General features: G+C 35.6%; 1 protein-coding gene across 2 annotated transcripts in view; it reads left to right on the top strand.

The window, feature by feature from the left end:
* The window catches only part of LOC121313477 (GRB2-associated and regulator of MAPK protein-like), a 62,513-nt gene that overhangs the window by 23,563 nt on the left and 15,867 nt on the right, over positions 1–23,083 (top strand). The gene's annotated exons all lie outside the window — the stretch shown is intronic.

Below are 23,083 nucleotides of genomic sequence, written 5' to 3' on the forward strand. Positions count from 1 at the left end.
TCTAATTGTAATTCTATTTTTTTTTTTTACCTTCCATATAATTATATGCAAGTGCATTTTGATGTTTTGATTTAAAAGAAAAAACAAAGCATATAAAACATTTGAATAATTCCAGGCATATGAGTTATTGTTGGTACATGGAGGCTGTATCCATATCTGTTTCCATCTACCACCAGTAGTTTCAGAAACTGACCAACTCTGTATTCAGTTTTATATGTATTTAGTAGGTGTATATCTGTGAATTAATCAACCTTATGAATCATCATACTTCCTTGCATGATATACTGTATCATGAAGGAGATACTGTGGTACATGATCAAAATCTTTTTTTAGCCTTATGCAGTCCACAATATTTTTTGAATAAAGAAAAAATTACAATTATAGTTGGTATGATAAAATTTGTTTATTATTAATGATCATTTTGTCTTATTACATATCAGACAAAGTTAACTCATCAGGACCATCGCATGTATTGTGAATCGTACCATATTGTGTCCTGTGGAATTCGACTTCAGTCGATTGATACACCCCTAAAAGGAAGCACATCTGGAAACCACCAGGGTCCAGGGGTATGCACACTGAAAAAGGAAAGAGAATGCAGGCAAAGTAAAGTTCCTGTTAATGCTGCACAATAGCTTTCAGCTGTAAACACTGCAGCCCACATAAGAGATGCCTTTAGGCTGCAGACTATGGAATTAAAATAGGATGTACAAAACAGAATACAGCACACAAATGCAAAGTAGATTGAATTTAATCACATTACATCCTCATTACATGGCGCGTATGTGAAGTAGGTGTTTTTTTATGTTTAACTAAATAGTGGATGAAGCTTTCAGGTCCATTTGTCAATGTTAATATGTTATTTTAATACTGTATAAAACTGATCAACAGGGATTTTTTTTTTTTTTTACATTAGCTGTGAATACAATGGAAAGGTGGATAACTGTATGCTGGTAGCTTTTTCTACGTATTAGCCCACTTAAAAAAAAAGACCTCCAGATTGAAAATATTCATAAGGCAATAAAAGATGGGTGTGTGTAATCTTTACATATGGTTAAAATCATTTTTCTTTCTGTAAGTTGCCTTTGGGGAGGGAAGATGGAAAGTTTGCTTCAATTCTGCCTGATTTACCATTAAATACACTGCAATAAACTGCAAAGTGATCGAGTGAACTGTTGTCAAGCCAGTGTGTGTTTTTTTTTTTTTTTCACAGTAGGAAATTGCTTTAGATTGGTTTAATGTGACTTTGGAAACTTCCTTTTTAGGAAAACTTTTCCATTTTGTGAAACTCATCAATACGAGTATGTGCAATAAAATTAGAATCACATTTTGTTCTTTTTTTTTCTTCTAATTGCAAATTTAATTTGGTTCTCTAATGGCAAATAATTGTATTAATCAGATTTACATAATAAAATAGAGCTTCTGTTTGTAAGATGTAATTCCCTAACAGCACATATATATTAATGTCTACCGTTGACTTTAATATTGGTTTCACCTGAATCAGAGTGAAAAGAAATGTAGAAAAAACATATTAATAACAAAACAATAATGTATTTGTAAGGGTGCTGTTGTGCCAAGGTGTTCATAAACTTGCATGGGTACAACAAATCTCCAAAGTACAACACATCTGAATATTGTTAATTTCACAGTAGAGTGATCACAGGATATGTTAAATCATTAATGGTGCATTGAAATACACAACCAGGTAAAATTATTTAGAGCAACTTGGTGTTGCTTTAACCTGATAATCCGCTACAAACAAGCCTACGATGATATTTACAAGGATAGTAATACAAATTTGCTTATACAGTAGTCTCCGTGTATAGGAACACCTCACCGAAGGGAACACCCTTGTGGTGAAACAGATGTTTCCCATTGTAAATGTTCTGACTGAAGGAACAGGAACTTCGCTTAAAATAACACCTTCTTGGCACCAATAGCGATTCGTTCACAACTCACACAGTACTGTTTTGTAACCTCATAACTCATCATCATCAAACTTAAATTTAAAATGGTTTATTCATTCAGTCTTTTCAAAAGCGACTTGTCATGGCGAGTGTCTTGAGGCACACTGACTGGTTTATTAAATCTTTCGATCATTGACTCATTTTGTATTCTGATTTCCACAAGTGCACCTCATCTCTACAAAATGGCATGTAAACAAACAGCGAAATGCGCTGATGTTTCTTTTGTTACAGAACACTGGAAATTGTTTGAACACTTAAAAAAAAAAAAAAAAGAGTCACAGAACAATTTGGTGTTTCCCATTCTGGTGAGGTGCTTCACCATTCTGTTAAATAATGTGCATGTCTTGTATATTGCAGCTACATTTTTTAATGGGTGTAGGGGTGCTGTGTTAATTTAGTTTGACAGTTTATTAACGTCAGTTTTTCTGTTACTTTATTATAGTTTATAAACATACACTTGCCTATTGCTTTTCTCTTACTTATTCATTTCATTTCATATGTTGATGCACGTGTGTCATGACAAGTTATACATATTTATTTATTGAATACTTCGGCCATAATAACACTTAGCTTGCATCCCGAGGGGTGTTCTCTTAGCCGGAGACTACTGTATTGTGTATTACAGGAATTTTTAATAGAAATAGCAATATGGTAATTAAATGCATTCTGGAATTCAAATAGCAGAGATTAGGGTAATTTGATGCTGTACTGGGATTAATGGCTTTTTAATGTTAACGTTTAATGTATATGGATTTGCCATTACCAGAAAATTAGACCTAAATGTGTCTTTCTTGTGAAAGGCCCCTTCTGTCAGTCTTTGATGTACAGTACAATTCCAGTCTTTCTCTTTTTTCTTTTTTTTTTTTTATAGCTACAGCTGCTAAAACATTTTTTAACTCTCACGCTCATGTTTTCTGAGTATTTTGAGGTGGTTCTTGTCTTTCTCTTAGAACCTACAACAGAGAAGACATTTCCAGCCTCATTGTAATCTATTAAACACACCTTTCTATTGACATTAAAAAAAATATAAAAGAATTTCTGAACTAGATGGGAGCTTTTACCCACTCAGTGTTCAGGAGGCTGTGCTAAAACTCTCCCTGTCATGTAAGCTAAGATATCATTTTTCCTTCATATTTTTTTTTTATTATTGTTACCATTTAGATATGAAGGGCTGTTCCGATTAACAGAATAATCGGACCGATTATCAACTAAATTGATCGCAGATTAACTAACTGAGTTGATCGCAGATTCTATATTTTACAATTTAATTGTGCATTAAAAGTGCATTAAAAGTGCATTAAAAGTGCATTAAAAGTGCATTCTTGGTAGAGAGAGAAATGCATGCTGCTATTTAGGCATGTGCTGTTTAGGTAGGTCGCACTCCTCAGAAGTGGTAGGATAGCATGGTTTTAAGCTTGTATAAAAAGGGGTTAAAGTTTTGTAAAAATCATAATTGTTGTCTTGTTTTATACAAGGATTGCTGATAGTGTGCTACGGATGTACATATGTATTTGGAACTGGAATGCTTATCTATGTTGATTTATGATTGCCAAGTATGTGTATGCAAAGTTACTCATGTACATTATAACCAGCTGTAGTAAAATCCAGCGTGGCGCATTTATCCTGACCAACACAATAAACTGCTAATTTAGTCATAAACCTTGGAGTGGTTTTTGTTTCTGTGTTTATGTATTGCTAATAATTTAGCCGTTTATATATATACTTTTGCCATTCATTTCAAAGTGCGTAGATGGGTTAACTGGGTTGAAATGAAATTAATTGGGCTTTCCAGATTGGGGAGAAAAAAGAATTGGCAATTCCAAATGAATAAATAAATAAAAATATTGTAAAGTTGTAATTATCAGTAAAAGGTGTAATTATTTCTGCATTTTATCAGAATTTGAATATATGCATTCAACACAATGTCACACCACAGGCCCTGTTCTTGAGGATAATAATAGTAATAATAATAATAATAATAATAATAATAATAATAATAATAATAATAATATCAGCAATGTGGACAAACAGCTGTGGCCTCAAGGTTGGAGTGCAGTCTGTACCGGTAGAGGAGTCCACGGGTCCTGGTCAGGCCGTTGAACATCCCTGCACATAAATGTGCTGGAGTTGCTGAGCAGTTCATCGCTCTTGTACACATTCCTGCCATTACCGTTGTTCCCGGCTTTTCTGGAGAAAGTATGGAGAGAAGAGGTGACAGTTCTCCTGGTGGCCCCCAGATGGCCCAGGAGAATCTGTTTTTTAAACCTTTGCCAGCTGCTGCAATGCCAGCCCTGGGAGATTCTGCTGAGCCTGGATCTCCTGAGTCAGGCGAGAGACCCCCCCCTGGCACTCAGAACCGGGCAGACTCCAACTGTGGGTCTCCTGCACAAGGTTGTTGTATGCCTATAAGTGGAAGCATTTTCAGAATTGGTGTATGACCAGAGGTCATGACCCCATTTATTGCCTTATAGCTATTATTTTACAGTTTCTGCAAGATTTGGGCAGGGCAGGTCTCCCTCTACGCTGAAAGTGTACCTAGCAGCAGGATCTGGATGCCATATCCCCATAGACTGAGTATCCCTGGGCGCTCATCTTTTGGCAACCCGTTTTATAAAGGTGCTCGGCGGTTACGTTCCCATAGAAAGGACGTCCTCCCCGAATGGAGTCTAGACGTGGTATTGGAGGCTGTCACTAAGGCCCCGTATGGGCCTATACATTCTATACCGTTTAAATAGCTCTCTATGAAGACAGCCTTTTAGTTAGCCGTATTTATACTGTATAGTATATTGCATCTCATGCTTGCTTCAGTGCCAGTACAATAGACCTGGTGAGACCAGGTGACATTGAAAACCGCATGTGTGAATCATCTTCTGACGCAGATTTAAAAAGACCATGAAAATACATTGACGTGCTTTATTATTATTTCAGAATTGTGTAGGTGGCAGTGGTTTGCCAATTTTGTATGTATAATGGTGTATGGCTGTTATGAAAGAACTATATTTCTTATTCTGTCAAAATTGCATTATTCTGTCAAAATTATGACTCATATCCCTTCAATTTTACCATCTTCTTTTTTTTTCTATTCTAGAAATGTTATAAAGAAAAATATTAATAATCACATACATTACCTCTCTTTGGGGTCTGGGTTAGCAGAGTGCAGAGAGGGAGGTGAGTGCTGGGTGGAGAGGAGGTGTAAATGCAAATAAAATGTTTGTCATGGCTGTATTAATAGAACCAGAGATGCATATCCTGTATAATAAACACAAATCATTGTATGCAGGGCTAACAAACAAAAAATGCATTTAAATCTGGAACCAGGTATGTACTGCACCCATACAAAAAAAAAAAAAAAAAAAGTTACTTAAAATTAAGCTTATCACATAAAAAGGATGTTTGCCTTTACTGGAGATTACCACAGGTGGGCCTAATTTTTAAAAAAAAAAAAAAAAAAAAAAAAAAAAAAACAACACAAAAAAACCCTATGTATTTTGTGTTCTTCGCCAGGTAAAAGCTTTGATCTGCTTTTTTTAATAGGTTACTGCATTTGAAGCCTTAACTGCTGTATAAGATAACAAATGTATGGGCTTATACCGATTGAAAGATATATTGCATTGTACGGTAAAGAAATGGTTAGAATACATTTTTGTAATTCAATACACTATTTACAGTTTCTAGAAGTAAACTGTTTGGCACACTTTACCACTGCTGATGTTTACAACCAACTCAGCTTTGACCCCGTTTCCTAGGTGATCAGACCTAGATCATCTGTTATGGGAAAGTCGGTGGTTGTTGCTCTGCCAAAATAACATTGGCACAATAAAAATGTTACAATCTTAAGAACATCTTTTACTAACCATTGTCACGTCAGAACTGTAAACCCATAGACACGCATTTGTTTGTTTATTTATTTGTTTACTTAGGCTGTTTGATATTTCCACATTTGTAAGGCCACACTGGATTTCTATTTTTTCACTTTCATCCTGAAAGTCATGTGAGTAAACTGGAGGGCCCATGCAGTTAGGGCTCCCCGTTTGCTGAATGTAGTCTCTATTTGTAATACACGGCTTTGCTAAATAGCTTGAACTCACACAAGGCGTTTTCATTTTCCAGAATGAAAGAGCATGTTAGCCTTGTAGTGTGAATGTGCCCATCCTCCATACAGGGTTTCTGATGAAGCCTGTACCCCCATTACACAAACTCCTGGGCTGTCTATGAGAGTGCTGTCTGGGAATGACAGCACTTTCGGCACTGTTGATTGACCTGGGTTATTTGTGGGAGCGATTGTCTGCAATCAATTGATTGGGTCGTAGCTCAGCTGTCATGGGCTCCAAATAGCAAAGGGCTGCAAGAGCACCAGCATTAAGAGCAGTCAAGGTTAGTCCACCATACAGTAGAAGAGCCATGCTATTACTATAGTACTGTCTTTAATACATAGCTTCTTGGAATGAAACATTGATAAGGGTATTGACTGAAAAGCCCTCTTCAAAAAATCAAACAATTAAATAGCGTTTCTTTATAGAGGACCTTCCTCAAACACTAATTTAGTCCACATGGTTACAGAATGTTTGATTTTTATGAAGGCCTTGACCATCGTAGGCATGTCGGAAAATACTGCAGGATGTGCCCTATAGCCTGGAGGTCACCGGTTCAAGTCCAGGATATTCCACTACTGACCATGGATGGGAATTCCCAGGGGGCGGCACACAATTGGCCGCATACCACCCTGTGGGGAGGGCAGGGTGTCCTCAGCTCACCACACACCAGCACCCCCTGTAGACTGGCCAGGTGCCTGCCAGTAAGTTACCTGGAGCTGCGTGGTCCTCCGAAAGCTGACGGTACACATTTTGTAGGACGTCTGTGTCCGTCTTCATCCCCCCCAAGTCAGCTCGGTGCTGGCAGCCGTGAACTGGGTTAAAGTAAAATAATTGGGCTTTCCAGATTTGGGCGAAAAAAGAATTGTCGATTCCAAAAAAAAAAAGAAATACATTGTAAAGTTGTAATCATCAGTAAAAGGTGTAATTTTTTCTGCATTTTGTCAGCATTTTAATTATACGCATTCAACATATTTTTTTTATGATTTGTGTTACATAATTCCTTTCAGGCAATAACAGTGTTACACAATGTCACACTGCAGACCCTGTTCTTGGAGGAGAATAATAATAATAATAATAATAATAATAATAATAATAATAATAATAATAATAATAATAATAATAACAGCAGTTTTAGCAGTGTGCACAAACAGCAGTGGCCTTAAAATGCCTTATTTTACAGCTGTTCTGAACCAGTTTTGGCATCAAAACAAGCTAGGGTAGCTAAAAAATATGTTTTTTAATTAACAACACATTTGTTTTCAATGTTTTCATCAATTAACCTTGGCATAGATCACTTCTAAGTATGGACAAAGCAGTTTAAAATGTTGCGATCCTGAGAAAAATTGTGATCTTCATTTTTTTTTTTTTTTAATATTGGCTTAAACGAGCCATTGTATAAATCTGTGTTTATTGTTCACTAAATGTTTACTCAAATGTTTGTCATTTTTTTTTTCTAATGTGAAAATAGAATTGGTGATGTTACACAACTTAAATGATATAATTCAGTTGGTTGTTTTAATGACCCTAGGGTATTTACAGCTTTTTTATTTTTTTATAATTTGTTACATAATTTAACAACTTGCTTATTCGTTTAGAAAGAATTGGCATTCTGTAGTGGAATTAATACACTGTGTTTAGTCCAGATGTATATAAAGCTGTGATATGATATGTCCTACTCCTTTTGATTCTTATCTCCATTGAAGTACATGCTTCCCCAGAGCCCAAAATGTATGTTATTTTATTGGATATATTTGGTTGAAATAAACCTTTCCTCGTTGTGCTCTTTCTAAGGTGTCTGCGTACAGGCAATGGTGTAGTCGAGCCGGAAGGCTGTTCGGGTCCTTTTTTTTTTTTTTTTTTTTTTTATATATAGGCAGAACCTTGACTTAAGAATCTTTACCGATTTGTTATGAAAATGCTGATATGGTGCCCGACCGCTCTGTTTTTGGTGTCAGGGCACCAATGAGACAATCTCTTTTCTGTGGGGAAATCAAATGAGTCTTTCTGTGCCTTGCGATGTGGTTCAGTGGTTAAAGAAACAGGCTTGTAATCCGGTTCAAATCACAGCTCACTCACTGACTCGTTGTGTGACTCTGAGCAAGTCACATTTGTGGGTGCCATATTTATCTGAACTGTCCAATGTCCTCTGAGCTTGATCTTTTCGATCACTCCTAAAAAGAACCGGGATTTATCAGTACACCAGAAATTTTTGTACTGTTTGTAACAGATATATGGGAAATATTAACATTACTTAGGCTTGTTGGCTGCATTGGAAGACCATATCTGTACAGGAATATCAAATGCCTTTCATTTCTTTCTTTTGTCACCGCTACTGTATACTACCTTTCATATATAATTTATTGTGCTGCTGATTATGAATTATGCATCTCTTTTTCTATACCATGTTTTATGTCTTCTATTTTATGTGTAATTCTTCATGAATGCTTTAATCCTTTTGATCAGACTTAAACCCTTCCTGTCTGTGGTTCCCAGTCTTCCTTTCAGGCTCTTCATCTGAAAAACTCCTTTAAGAGAGGAAGACGTGGCAACACAATGAAGCGAGAGAGAAGAGTGGCATCCTTATTGTTTTTGTGTTGTGTTGGAAACATTGGGACTGCACTGTAAGGCTATAAAAGATACTGTTTATGAAGACAATATTAAGACCCAGCAGCTTAACAAATGTTTTTCAATGTTCTTCATGTTACTGTGAAATGGTACTAGTGAGAACTTATTTTTTTGTTTTCCAACATGTAATTTTACTACTTTCTGATCTGAACTGTAACAGTATCAATGGGGCTTACTCAACAGTTTCTTAATTGAATGCATGGACAGGGAGCTTTGGGTGCCCTGTTTTATTTATGACTCTATACTATATGCATTCTCAATTATCTGCTGACACTGGTCTGCTGACACTGGTGTTTGACTGGAAATGAAGAGACCATGCTAAGATAGCATTCTAGAAGTTCAGAACAGAAAATAGGAGACACTTTTTTACACAGAGAATTGTGAGGGTCTGGAATCAACTCCCCAGTAATGTTGTTGAAGCTGACACCCTGGGATCCTTCAAGAAGCTGCTTGATGAGATTTTGGGATCAATAAGCTACTCGCAACCAAACGAGCAAGATGGGCCGAATGGCCTCCTCTCGTTTGTAAACTTTCTTATGTTCTTATGTTCTTAAGTTGAGATTTTGTAGTCTCAACCACTGCAGAGCCCTTATGAGCATTTGTGGAAATGTTATGTGAATAAAATAGGGTGTTGATCTCTCATTTGTAGCTTTTTGGTGCTCATTTGTAATTTCCATATTGTGGATAAAGATTATTGTCTGGAGTAATAAATAAATAAATGTCACTTTCTTTTCCCCAAAAAGCTGCCCTTCTGTCTCTGAGTCTCCAGGGCCACTGTCCCCCTCTGACACCATCTGTGAGCAGGTAGTGTTGGCAGTGAGACTCAGAGACCAGAAGGCATTTTAATCACCCAATACAAAAAAACAAATGCAAACAAACACAGCATAGAAAAATAGCATTACAGCATTTTGCTTAAAAGCATATAGATGTATTAAAATATATAGATTTAAATACAATCAATTTCAGCTCTTGAGGTCCACAGATATACCAGATGATGTATTATATAATCAAATGATCATGAATGATGGGCTATTATACTTCATCCAAGAACCATTTGGTGAACTAAAATAAGATGTGCTGTGCATTTGGTATTGTGTGACAAAAAATACCTCTATTACCAGTCATGCATTGCTATTGTATTACTAATAAACAGAAAGATAATCTGGAAAGACATTTACTCTTGACTCGCTTGCATGTATGAGTGACCTTCTTTCACATGGATGTGGCCAATTTAACTGGTCACTTTTCTGCCATAAAATCAATTTATTTGAGGGTAAAGAGGCTAAAACCACAGCACTACACCAGGTATCAGTTCTACTTTTAGTAACTAACCATTCACACTTTCAGTTTTACTTTATTTTAAATGACACTACTTGCTTCCAGTCAATTCAATGGAACACGAGAGCCAGCTTATCTTAAAGGTAGTATGGGCCTTATTTTCAAGGCGTTTCATCCATTTTTTTATACATTTCTTTATAAAAAGTAGAACATGGTCTTGTTACTGTAATGTACCTGTAACAGGGTGAGCGGCCCTGTACAGTTATTTTTAGAACAGGGTCACCCCCTCCGCCCCTGGGTTGTATTTGTATTTGTTTATTATGATTTATTTATTGTATTTGTTATTGTTTTAACGGCGAAAACTCAGGTTATTGTTTTTGTATTTATTTAGTGTACTTATTGTATATGACAGCGTGTGTTTTATATATATATATATATATATATATATATATATATATATATATATAATATATATATATGATGGCGAAGCGCTGTGTGTTTTGTTTTATTTGTTGCAACGTGTTCTGGCAGAGACGAGGTTAGTAAACTCGTCCTCTGCCAGGAATGATTAAAAACCTTCTGCAGAAGGTGGCCATCTCCCGAATTAATTAAGTGATTCATTTATTGCTAATCGGGAGATGGTCACCTGTATAAAAAGCCTGCAGCTCTCGATGTTCGAGGTGGGTGTTCAGAAGTGGAGAACAGGAGAGCGAGGAGAGAGAGAAAAAAATCAAACTAAAACTAAAAGCAAATCAGTGAAGGCTATTGCCCAGCCTGATCATATTATTGTGTTTCAGATTTGTTTTGTTTCATTGTTTATTTTTGTGCTCTGTGAGCAAGTCTTTTTTGTTAAAACCTTTTATTTATTTTTGTTATTTGAAAATGGCGCAAGCACCATTGCACCATTCCTGCAGTGCTCTGTTATTCTTCCTGCATCTGGCCTGACGTCACCACTTAGCGTCATCCTGTCACAGTACCTAAAAGAATTTGAAATATATAACTTGGTTGTTCGGTTTTGCTGTAGTTTTTGTAAAATTAACAGACACTTTACCTCTTTCAAAAAATAGGAATTTATTAAAGTCTGGGAAATACTTTGAAAATATGACCCAATCAATCACGTTGCTACACATGAACACTGTAAATAAATAATTGTTTAGAAAATCTAATAAAAACCAGTAACAAAATTAATTGAAAGCGTTTTCCTATCTGCAAGCTTGACTTGTAGTTTTTATGTATTTCAGACACAACTACCATAGTTGTTCTTGGAAGATGATTACATTTTACCTGTTGGTATTTATGTTACCAGAATGCAAGCAATTGTATGAGTTTTGACTATGTCTTTGCGCAGGAGACGACCCAGATTTCTACCTGTGACTGCTACTGTCGAATCTAATGGTGACATAACTTTAATAGCTTTGATTTCTTAAGCATTAGAATATTGAATGTTTATCTACACTACACTTAGGAGCAGTTCCTCAAATAAAAAGAAATGATCACAGTCGGTGGTTTGTTTAAATAATGCCAAATTTCAAAGTTGAGCTGGCTGCTTAAGGTGAAAATCTGTCAGCATCTGTCAGCCTTAGTGTATATCACAGAATTAGGTCTTTAGTTCAGACAGGAATACTACTGTATTTACCTTATTAATATTTTATTAAACTTTGAGTTGGAATCTTTTTTTTTTTTTTTAATAACTAATTATACTGACGTTTTTTTTGTCAGTCAGTGTGGTTGAAAGGGGGGGATTCATGGGTTTGATGGGGGGTTTTTTTTGTCAGTCAGTGTGGTTGAAAGGGAGGATTCACTGGTTTGATGTCTTGAATAACTTTAGAACAATATGGATTTTCATTCTGTACATTGATTCCTTTTTATACTGGCGCTCTTGATTAGTAGAGCTTTGTACAGTATTGTTCACACTATTGTGTTTCCCTTGATCAAGTGGAAGTCATTTTGCCCTTCTCTGACCAGCTAACGAACAAGCTGGATCGAGTGATGTATATATATATATATATATATATATATATATATATATATATATATATATATATATATATATATATATATATATATTTACCACTATTTTTTTTAGTTCACACTTTGAGTCAGAAGCCCTTAATGGATAACTGAATCACAATCTCTTGTGTTAATCATGCACTGTATCTCAATTTCTGCTAAACCAGTTAAACGACCCCCAATAGCAATGGTGGCTAAGGATGCCCTGGCTAATCCAATTCCTGCTCATATTAATTACCTGTATATATTGATGAGTCTTGTTGGCAGTATTGGAGAGCGGGCTCCTTATAGTCTGAGTGATGGTCACAAGGATGTTGCCCTGATGTTTTCGGTTGTCCTTTAGAATTTCCTAATGGATCATTAACAAGTTTTTGGCACCCTGGTATGCTGCTGTTGTATTTTAGCAAGGCAGACTTTCTCCACTAAACTCCATTGACCACCAGGTATGCGATAAGGGCGGTACATACAGTTCAGCAATCGTTCAAAGTACATCATTAGGGTCATATGCATGTTTTTATTAGTTACCTACATTTGAGTTGTTGTGAAATGTTTAAACTAATAGGAAAAAGGAAGTGTTATGTTCAACTGTTTTATAGACAAAAAAAAACAAAACAAAAAAAAACATACATGAATATATTTACCAAAAAGTAACAGTTTTAGGGAAGGTGAACAAACACCTTCCACAGGTAATGAAGATAATAATTCACATCCCCAAATGGCATGACAGTGTTCAGTATATTGACTTTAAAAACAGACTCACAGACTTCCCATATTGTATAACATCATACTAGTATAATGTTGTCAGTTATGGAATTAGTAAGCATTTTAATTTGTCCAAATAGGTCGTACAGGGTAATAACTCTCAATTTACAGTAAGGTTTTAAACCATCAAAAATGAAACTTGCTGAAGCTCTGGAACCTCCAAATAAAAAGAAACACAAACAGATGTCAAAAACAGATGGAAAATACCAAAACAAACAATAAATAAATAAATAAATAAAATCAGTAAGCACGCTGTCAGATTTTCTATGTAAGCGTTAAAATAATTATGTTCTGTAGTGTGTGTTCTTTCTATTAACTTGTGGACTGTGGCAGGGTGGTCCCTGCCTGGAAAAAGAATGTGTTGGTGGTTGGCAGGGATAGGGTTCATTTCTGCCCCTGTCAGAAATGTGTGTGGCTGTGTTTGCACAGTCACAGGTGTAATTAGTTTGTTTGTTTGTTTGTTTATTTATTTAATTTCAATTATTACCTGTTTAATTGTTTTAAATTTTAATTAGTGACCCTAATGATGTTATTTAAACAGTTGGTTGAGGGCAGTGTGAAGGCAGGAGGCTGTCAGTAACAGAAAGGACTGTGTGAAGCCTTTTGTGTGTGTAACAAGGTTTGCTTTGCTGGTAAACCTCTTAATCATCCGTGTAGTTACGATGGTTAAAGTTCAGTCAGTGCTTCATGTCGGAGTTAAGTTTTTTGCTTTTCATTTCTTTTATTTCTATAAATAATAAATAATTTCATTAAAAAAAAAAAATCAATCATATTTGTGTCTGGGTCTGCTTAAAAGGGGCTACAAACCTTCAATTCAGTGAAGTCTTTCACGCTACTAAGTAGGCTACAGTAAAGAAAATGTGCTAAAACTGAGGGGCCCACTGACGGTCCTTTGCCCGGGACCCACAAAAACCTGACGCCGGCCCTGCTCGAATCACACTGTAAACCAATGTAAAAGGAAAAGAAATAGTGACAACTAGGCAGATATTAATAAAAATATCAGAACAATCACAATTGTTGAAAAAAATATGTACAACAAAGCAGAAAGCTAGGGAAAGTAATGTGCTGTGTTTTAAACCCTACAAGTGCTCATAATATAAGAAAAGGTGCATCTTGATTCAGCAGTTAGCAGTACCACCCAGTTAACAGAGTTTAGAAAACAAACCATGTCTGCACTGTGATTGTGAACATTACCATGTCAGTACTAACTGATTAGCTCCAAGTAGATGTATTCATCTCTTAGTACACTGTTTCCAGAGGAGGAAAAGTAAAACTTGCATACTATTGGGGATTGGGTTGGGATAACCTTTTAAATTCATTTGTCTGTCTCACCAGGACACTCGGAAGGTTCTTCAGAATCATTTAGGTCACTTTATTTTGGATACATAGGCCAACAGTACCAAGCCTTTATTCTTATAGTTGTGTAATTAAATAAATACACTTGCAAGAGGGCATTAATCTGCTTAATGTAGTTTAAATCATGAGTATTACATTATACAGTATGAACTTTAGAGTTATGATACAAGACACATTTCTTTAAGGGTGGCTGACAGCAAATCTCAAGATGGTGTTTTGTAAATTATTCAAAGGCCTTCATCCTTGAAACAAAAATAACCTTCATCCTTTTAGCAAGCACCAAACTCAACAATTTAAATCAAACAAATACCAAAACTTCTGATAATAGGTAGCATTTCCTAGAAAAACAATAGCACTTCAGAATATTTGTTGCTTCTCTTGGTTATGAATTTTTTTTTTTTATCTTCCCAGTTAATATAAATATTTGAATGTGGTATTAACATAAAACATTATATTGTTTGTAGTTGACAGTATTCACAAGCATAATCAATATGTTAATTAGCTTAATAATAGCAATGTTGTTAATATTTTGCATTTTAATGTTTTTCTTAACACTGAAGAGAGGAACACGGAACACAATGCTTAGATACAGTTACCTTGGAAACTAGGTAACTGTATCCCTGCACTACATATTTTAGACCAAGCTCTTCATTGAAACATGTGATTATTGCTTTCAAAAATCACTGTCAGTGCTACTGAAGCTTTCTTATTGCAGGGTGCCTACCAAGGTTACTGTTCTATAGAAGCACTGGTATTTAACACATTTTCCACAGTAGTGTCTTGTCCAGTCCTTATGCTTTCCCTACTTTCAGAAAACAGGGCCTGGCTGTTGTAAGACAAATATTGCCCTGGGTGCTTGTGTTTTAATGTTATTGTAACACCTTTCTTCATGGGAGTATTATGGCTAAAGTGGAATAATAGCTAGGTCATTTATCTAAAGACAAGTCAAGATATTTCATTAAAATGTAGTTCTAACATTACGTCTCAAACTTAACCACAAGTGCCTCAATTTGGTAACGATTTCAGTATAGATGTTTCTGTCACTTTTATATAGGTTAAAGTTGTCTGTGGAAACACCCTACCATAGTGATTTAAGGAAGCACAGCCCTTAATTTTGTATAGCTTACACAGTAGTACTGGCACTGTGCCAAAGCCGTTGGCACTGTCTCCGTACCAATTCAATCATGAGTATTCATTTTCAAGCACTCTTTCACCATACAAGTGTAAAGCCTGCTGGCAACTGCCATCTGGAGTTTAAACTGTTGAAATCATTCTCTATGCAATCACAAATTTATGTGTGTACTTTTGATACTTTTTTTTTTCTTTTAATAAAACTGGCATTTCAGCTTGCCCTCTGCTACCCCTGTGATTTACCAGTGTAAAGAGGAAGTTAAGACTAGTTATTAAAACAAACTCATTTCTGTGACTGTCTCCTGGCCTGTGTATGTATCTCTGCAATATCTTTTTCAACATAAAGAAATCTGTTGCACATACTGTGTATTCTTTTTTTTTCATTATGAACAATCTTGCCTTACCTGAAAAAGTCCTGTGTTTAAGCATTCTTGTTTTCCCATGTCTGGGAATTAGGAGCGACTAGTTTTACCTGCTGAACTTGAACACAACTATAGGGAAAGTAAATAGGTAATTTTACAGATTGTTAGGTGCACCCTTATGTTAATTCCAGGATTTCTGGCAGGATTGCGACCAGTCTTCAGGGGAGATGGACAGGTACACAAAGCTTTTTTTATAATTGATAGCTATTTTAGGAGAACTGGAAACACAAGAAAACAGCATATCAAATACATCTTGCAGTTATTGATTTAACTGATATAGACGCGCCACTGGCTCTTTAATATTTGTTGTCCGTGTACCCCTAAACAGAGTTAGTAGAAACTTGGATCGGCATGAAAACAATCTTCTCCCTTGTCAGGCTGCTGCTGGTTTTTGTAGTAGTTATTACTATAAGCCCCTGTGTATCCACTGCTTCTTTGTTTTTGAAACTCCAAACTAGACACGATGAAGGAGAAACAAAATTCCCTTTTTAACAATAGATTTATAATGTTACCTCCTCTTTCAGGAAATACAATTGTTTCTAATCCAATGCATTTTAAACTAGAGGTGGAACTGAGGTTCTTATTTTTATAATATCTGGATATTGCATAATCCATATTCTGGTTTCTTATCGCAGCTTTGTGTTCGGCGATACGAATTTTAAGATGCCGTTTTGTTTCACCCACAAGTTAGACCACAGGGACATTTAAGTATGTAAATTACATGTGTACTGTTACAATTAATGAATCCCTTAATGGGATACTTCTGTCCTGTATATACCACACTGATATATACAGGACATATTAATATATGGATATATATATATATATATATATATATATATATATATATATATATATATATATATATATATAATTTATATGTATAATCAGTGTTTTTAATTCAGTTTGCATAAGTGATTATTTATTGTATTGGAAGTTTACTGGGTTTTTTGTGCTATTTATGTGTACAACTTTTTTAAGCTTGTGCGATTAAATCTACTAATTGAATAATCATTTAATTAAGAAAGTTGATGTATATAAGTGGGGGTTGTTTCTAAATAACAAACACTATCCACCTGACGAAGACACGAGGTTGCTGAAACATGCTGTGGTGTACAGCTATCTGTTTGTGTGCTGCTTTTGTTTTTAACAATGCAATAAAATAAGTTTTAATAAGTAATTTCTAGTGGTCATGTTCTTATAAAAAGAAGTTATATGCTGACCTGTATGTGAGCTTTGTTTGCATTCCGTGCATGCTGTAGCAAGATCATTTTAGCCTTGGGATGAACAAAACAGAAATCTGAATATAATTAGGTAAGGGTATGTGTCACCTGCCTCTGAAAAAACGAAGTATCCATGTTTACTCCAAGGGAAACGTGGTCATAGTACATTCTCTTCTGTTCTGTTTCATGTAACTGTGAATTTTCAACTAAAACAACCTCATGTCAGAACACCAAATTTACACAGCTGAGATATATACTTCATAATGTGTTCCTGTTTTTTATTTTATTTTATTTTTGTTCAAGATATATATGGCTTGTAAAATAAATACAGTTTATATGGATAAAGAAACCTATACTGTAGTTAATATTTAAATGTTTTGTTAATTTCAATAAACAGTATTTGAAACACATATTTGCAGATTGATTTCAGATATCACTGAATGATCATTTGGATCATTATTTATTTATTTATTTGACAAATGCCTTCACCACAGTACCTGAATATGAAAAATACAGTAGAGATGAAATGCATTGCAAACATGCCACCAGCCAGTAGTGGTGAAGTTAGATTAAATCAAGCAGTGGAATCAATGCATATAGTTTCTGACCTAAAGGATATAAACTGAGCAGCCTCAGTATATCTGTTCTGGCCTCTGGAGATCTTATTGATGGGAGAAAAGTCAGCCTCCAGTTACACGTGACAAACTACACTCAACTGTATTGTTTCTGGAAATCTTTTTCAGAAGCAGAGGCCGCAGATAGAAAGTCTGAATGCAGCATGGACTGGACTTTTACTCAGTTCACATTGACTTCACCCCTTTGCCCATTTAAAAAAAGCATAATAAAACAATCTAAAACAATTCAACACACAATATAACAATATAACAGAGCACACCACACCCAAACACTTGAATAGACCATGCCTGCCTACAAACAGGCCTTCGTGTAAAAATGTGTTTTTGAGTTTAAGTATATAAAAAGCAAAAGCCCTGGGGGAAAAAAAAAAAGATTTCCATAAAACTAGAAAATAGCTAAAAATAAGCACTGAAAAATGAAATTAGCAAAAACCGAAAAACAGAAGCCCTATCTATAATTAAATCTTGACTTGCATGTTTTTTTTTATTATTATTATTTGTCTCTGTAGTTCTTAGGTGTAGACCATGGTACAGACTGAAAACTTTGGGCAGTCTTTTACTGATACATGAAAACTCTTGACATGATTTTGTGTTCCTGTTGGCCAATCGTGGTACCTTTTTTTTTTTTTCAGCATGTAGTTCTTTCACCTGCGACATTATACAACTTCATTACCTATATGATATATCTTGAAAATCAATACTGCATCAGTCAAATACAGAAGCCTGTCAAGCAGTCAAGCATTCCAGCTAATGCCACCACCTTTAGTGTTCTGCGTTCAGCTAATTTGCATTGGTGTTTTTTTTATATAAACTGAGCAGGGTGTTTGGTGCCTCCTGTGCAAATTAAGTGTGAGTGACACATACTAGGTGGCACATGCTGTCTGTACTGTACACCAAGGTATGAACAAATAGAGGTGTGGCTGGGAAATAAAATAATTGTAAAAAATAAATGTGTTGGCATGAAATCTACCATATTTACTTCCTGGACTCAGTGCTGTACTCTGTTTAACTCTACTGCAGCAAAGCATTTGTGATTATCATTACCCAGCATTCATCCACTGTGTTCTCTATGACACACAAGACCAATGAGCTTTTCTGAACTTTAGCTATTGTACCAATCACATGAAATATGGATTCACTTTCTGTCAATACAAGGCCTTTGTTTTGCTGGTAAAGCTTGGAATCAATAAATTACAGGACTGAATATGGAAATGTATATGTTCGTTTTATTTAGGGTTCTCTTATCTGGGTCTGTCTGTTGTAAATATCCTATTAGTCCTTTTCTGCCAAAACATTTAGAAAATAATTAACACAGAGAGACTGTAGCTTGTTCACAAAACATATGTACAGTATGTATGCCTTTTGGGATAGTTTCTGCTCAGGTAATGTTTAGGTTTTTAAATTGCTGGGAAACTAAACATTTGAGCTACCACACCAGCTGGAAGTTTTAAGGACCTCATTTATTTGTGGGCTCCTGACAAAAACAACATAAACATAAAAAGTATTATTTAGCACCCCCAAATTACAAGTATTATTATTGAAAACAGAATAATTATAAAAACAGAGTTGACAATATACAGCAGGTATCATTTGGTTCTGCTGCTGTACTTGTGTGTAAAATGTATTCCTTAGAAATGTAGCCATATCATGAAATATTTCAGACAAATACATGTTATATTAAGATATTGTTAAAGCTTGATTCCTTTTATTAAGCATCCCTGCACCTACTGTACGAATGCTAGTATCTCACAATACTGCAAACATAGTCTGGCTTTTCTAACTGTTTTTATTAACAACAGATATGGTACAATTTTATATAATTACTTATCCGCATGTTAATTTAATGTAGTACACACTGAGAGCTTGTCTAGAAGTGTAATTATTACACTTAGGTATATTTGTTATTTTGCTATTTGTATTACACAGCCATATTGGATTATTGTAATTTCCTAAACCCCCCGACTTATAGTCAAATGCAAACCAACTGTTATTTTGGATTGTTTTTGATTCATCCAAAGAAATTGTATACCCTCTATAAATAGGGAGATTGTGAATATGCAGATGTGCTACTAAATCTTAAAAAAAACTCTGTCATGCAGGGTTTTTTTTTTTTTTTCTGTAGGGATATACAGTCAACAGAGCAGATGTTTCACCACATTTCAGATTTTGAATGTCTCAACAGAAAGTTATTCAATTTACAGTACTGAATAGGCTACTGTCATGAGTCTGAGCCATTTCCTTCATCATTCCTTTGGTCTTTATGGCAACAAAAAGCTCATGCTTAAATTTGGCACACTACATAAATCACCTTTTTAATGATGGTGAAACGGCTGTTAGATTAAACACAGTCATTGAAGATGTTTTATAACACCTTATGAACTGTATTGCAGTGGATTTATAATCGTGTGCTGTATATTAAACAGTCTAGTAGTTTGAAAAAATAAACTGTTATGTAACAGGCAAGTTATAAATTCATTCGTAATTTTAACTGATGTTACAATAGATGATGCCCCTGTCTAGGACATGTGTACCACAAACTTTAGGAAGTCGTTTTTTGCTTTTTTGTTTTTTACCCAGAAGATACTTCCACTTCATACCTCTGGTCCTGCATTCCTTATTCAGTGGCATAGCAGCCATTCAAGATATCTGTTTCCACATTACATTTATGAAATCCTGAACAGTGTTTAAGTCAACTTACATAACCCTATTTTGGATAGTTTTCCCATCCCTCCAGCTGATTTCAATGTCCTTTGCCAATAACTTGCAATCTACATTACATCATTTGAAAAATGGCTTACAGTTTTGTGGGGCCCTTAAAAGGGGGGAGCGACTAATACGTCAGTGCGACTTATGCGGCGCTGTGTCTAATATTAAACTACTGCACCACTGCCACAATGGGATTACTACAGCCACGGTTATTATGGCTCACACAAATTTAACTGTCAACAACCCGATTATTTTTCAGGATCGAACACAAAACCACTGTTCTAATTGCTTTAGTTTGTTACTCTCAATACCATAAGTCACTTTGAATGTTAAACGTAAGCGTTCAGACTTTCAGACTAAAAACATCACACTTGCACTGCTTCTCTGTTAACATTAGCTGTCAATCTCTATGAATTTCCTTATTCCCACCCTCCAGGGCCATTGATTTGTCAACATTCAGACTGAACCTGCCCTTTTGATCCGTAGCAAACAGCTTTGGTTAGAAAGCAGAGTAAATTTATCAGTTTGAGTTTGTTGTAACTGCAATGCTTTTTGAGACTTGTGTGGAAGAATAGGGGGAGGAGTCAGACGAAGCACCAGGCTCCACTTTGTTTTAATGAGGCCCCTTCATAAAGGCAGGAGAAACCCCGTAGTGAGGACTGCTGTGATGAAGGCTGTGTATAGCCATGATGAGACCTGTCTGGTCCGAACCAGCAAAGGTATTGTGGAGACCTATATTGGATTGTGTGTGACTGGGAAATTGCTTAGCCATCAAGTAGTATTAGGTTAGGATTAATCAGAAACAAAAAGAAAAAAAAAGTTAGTTTGGCACTCCCGGAACTATCTCTGTCAGTTCCTGTAAGGTAATCAAAGTAAAAGGCCCCATAGTAGCCTTAATAGGTGTATTTGGTAAGATTGTGCTGGCGTCCTTAATAGAAGGTGTCTCTGGAATTTCATTTCTGATGTCTAGTATTTTATTTCTAAAGAAATGTAAGAAGTCATTGCAGCTGTGATAGCAGCCAATGCCAAGGGTAGGACTATTAAGGGAAGTATTAATTGATTTCTCTAGGGTAGCAAAAATAAATCTAGGATTATTTTTATTTGTTTCAATTAAATTAGAATAATATGATGATGTGGCCAATGCCAGAACCTTCTTATATTTAACCAGGTGGCCCTTCCATGCAATGTAATGAACATGCAGTTTAGATTCGCACCATCTCTGTTCTAGATTATGACCCTCATATTTCATCTTACGAGTTGTATCATTGAACCACGGTGAGCTTTTGATTGGTGCTATGGTATCTAAGTGTTGTCGCTATTAACCAGCTACTGATGAGGACTGTTGTGGTAATGAGCTCAAGACACCACAAAGCTTAACAGCAGTTGAAGAATTAATTACCCGTGATTTAAATGTACGGTCCACAGTCTTTTTAGATGCTGTCAGATTCACCTCAGAAAGAATGGTAAGATGATCAGAAATAGTAAGATATAGGGTTATGACGTTCTTAACAGCAAAATCTGATAAAGGAATAGGAATTTGACGAAGGTTACTGTAGCACAAACCTCTGTGTTTACGCAGCAGGTAGCAGGAATGGCAGGATACTTTTAACCTGAATTTTACACGCCTCTTTAGATTCCCGCCCCTCACCAGGTACTAGTTTAAATGCTTTTCTAGGTGATGTTTGATGTTATCAGCTACAAGAACTTCTGTTGAACACAGATATAAATAGTTATTCTAATATATCTTCTATGAAAATATTGAAAAACATAGGTAAAAGGGGAGGCAAAAAAGCTTTACATAGATATGTAACTTGCAGGGGTTTGAGGCAGTCAGAATTCTGCACTGCAGGTTGACATTTTCAAAGAATGTTCGAGAAAACCATACACATTTTTGACATCCTGCCAAAACCAAATGATAAAGTAGAGATCAAATCTTTTTGGGAAAAAAAACTTACACATAATCTGAGGAATATGATGAACCTTCTTCAACACTTCTAGCTCAGGTGGAACACATTCTTCAGCCATTTAAACTCAACGTCCAAAAACAGCTCAAAACATAACTCAATGTGCCTTTTGACCTCTGATAATGTCACATGATCATATTACCGCACACTGTGACATAATCAATAAAAACACAGGTCTCTTCAATGCAATGATACCACTTTTGTGTTAATCCAAGGTGTAAAACTCTAGTTACTGTCATTTGTTTTACCACCACACCTAACTTTTTAAAAATATTAATTTCAGGTAAATTACATGAAAAAGTGCTTGTGTTTTTTTTTTTTTATTTTATTTTACCACATTGCCAATGAGATACCCACCCTAGAAGGATGTATTAGGACCTTGTTTGTCCCAAAAAGTTATCTCTACCGGGGTTTGAGATTCATCGCCAAATCTGGTACTCAGATGATAGTCTGTTATAAATCCCAGCCTGTTTTGCACACACTAACCAGCCAGAAAGTATTTAAGGTCCTAATTCTACTGAATACTTCAACCCCACCACCAACAACAGGTGTTAGACCTGAGAGAATAATTTCTAACTTTTTCAGCTGTCTTGTTAATGATTTGAAATCCTTTTTCAGAATCTCAGATTTCCTGTTCCTCATGTCATTTGTACCAGCATGTACAGTGACCACCAGCTAATTTACTGATTTAATAATCTGTACACTCTTGATTTCAATATCCTTTAGTTTTGCTCCAGGGAGGCAGGTAAAAACTGTATTTACAGGATCTTTATGGTTAAAATCACTGTTGACAGAGCATAGAATTGAATCACCTACTAACAACACCTTACCCCTGTGTTCATCCAGCACTAGGTTGTCATTGCTCAGTGCTTGGAATCTATTAGCTAGATCAATCTTCTCTCTGTGTTGA

The sequence above is a fragment of the Polyodon spathula genome, chromosome 3 (genome assembly GCF_017654505.1).
Source record: "Polyodon spathula isolate WHYD16114869_AA chromosome 3, ASM1765450v1, whole genome shotgun sequence".
Lineage (NCBI taxonomy): Eukaryota > Metazoa > Chordata > Actinopteri > Acipenseriformes > Polyodontidae > Polyodon > Polyodon spathula.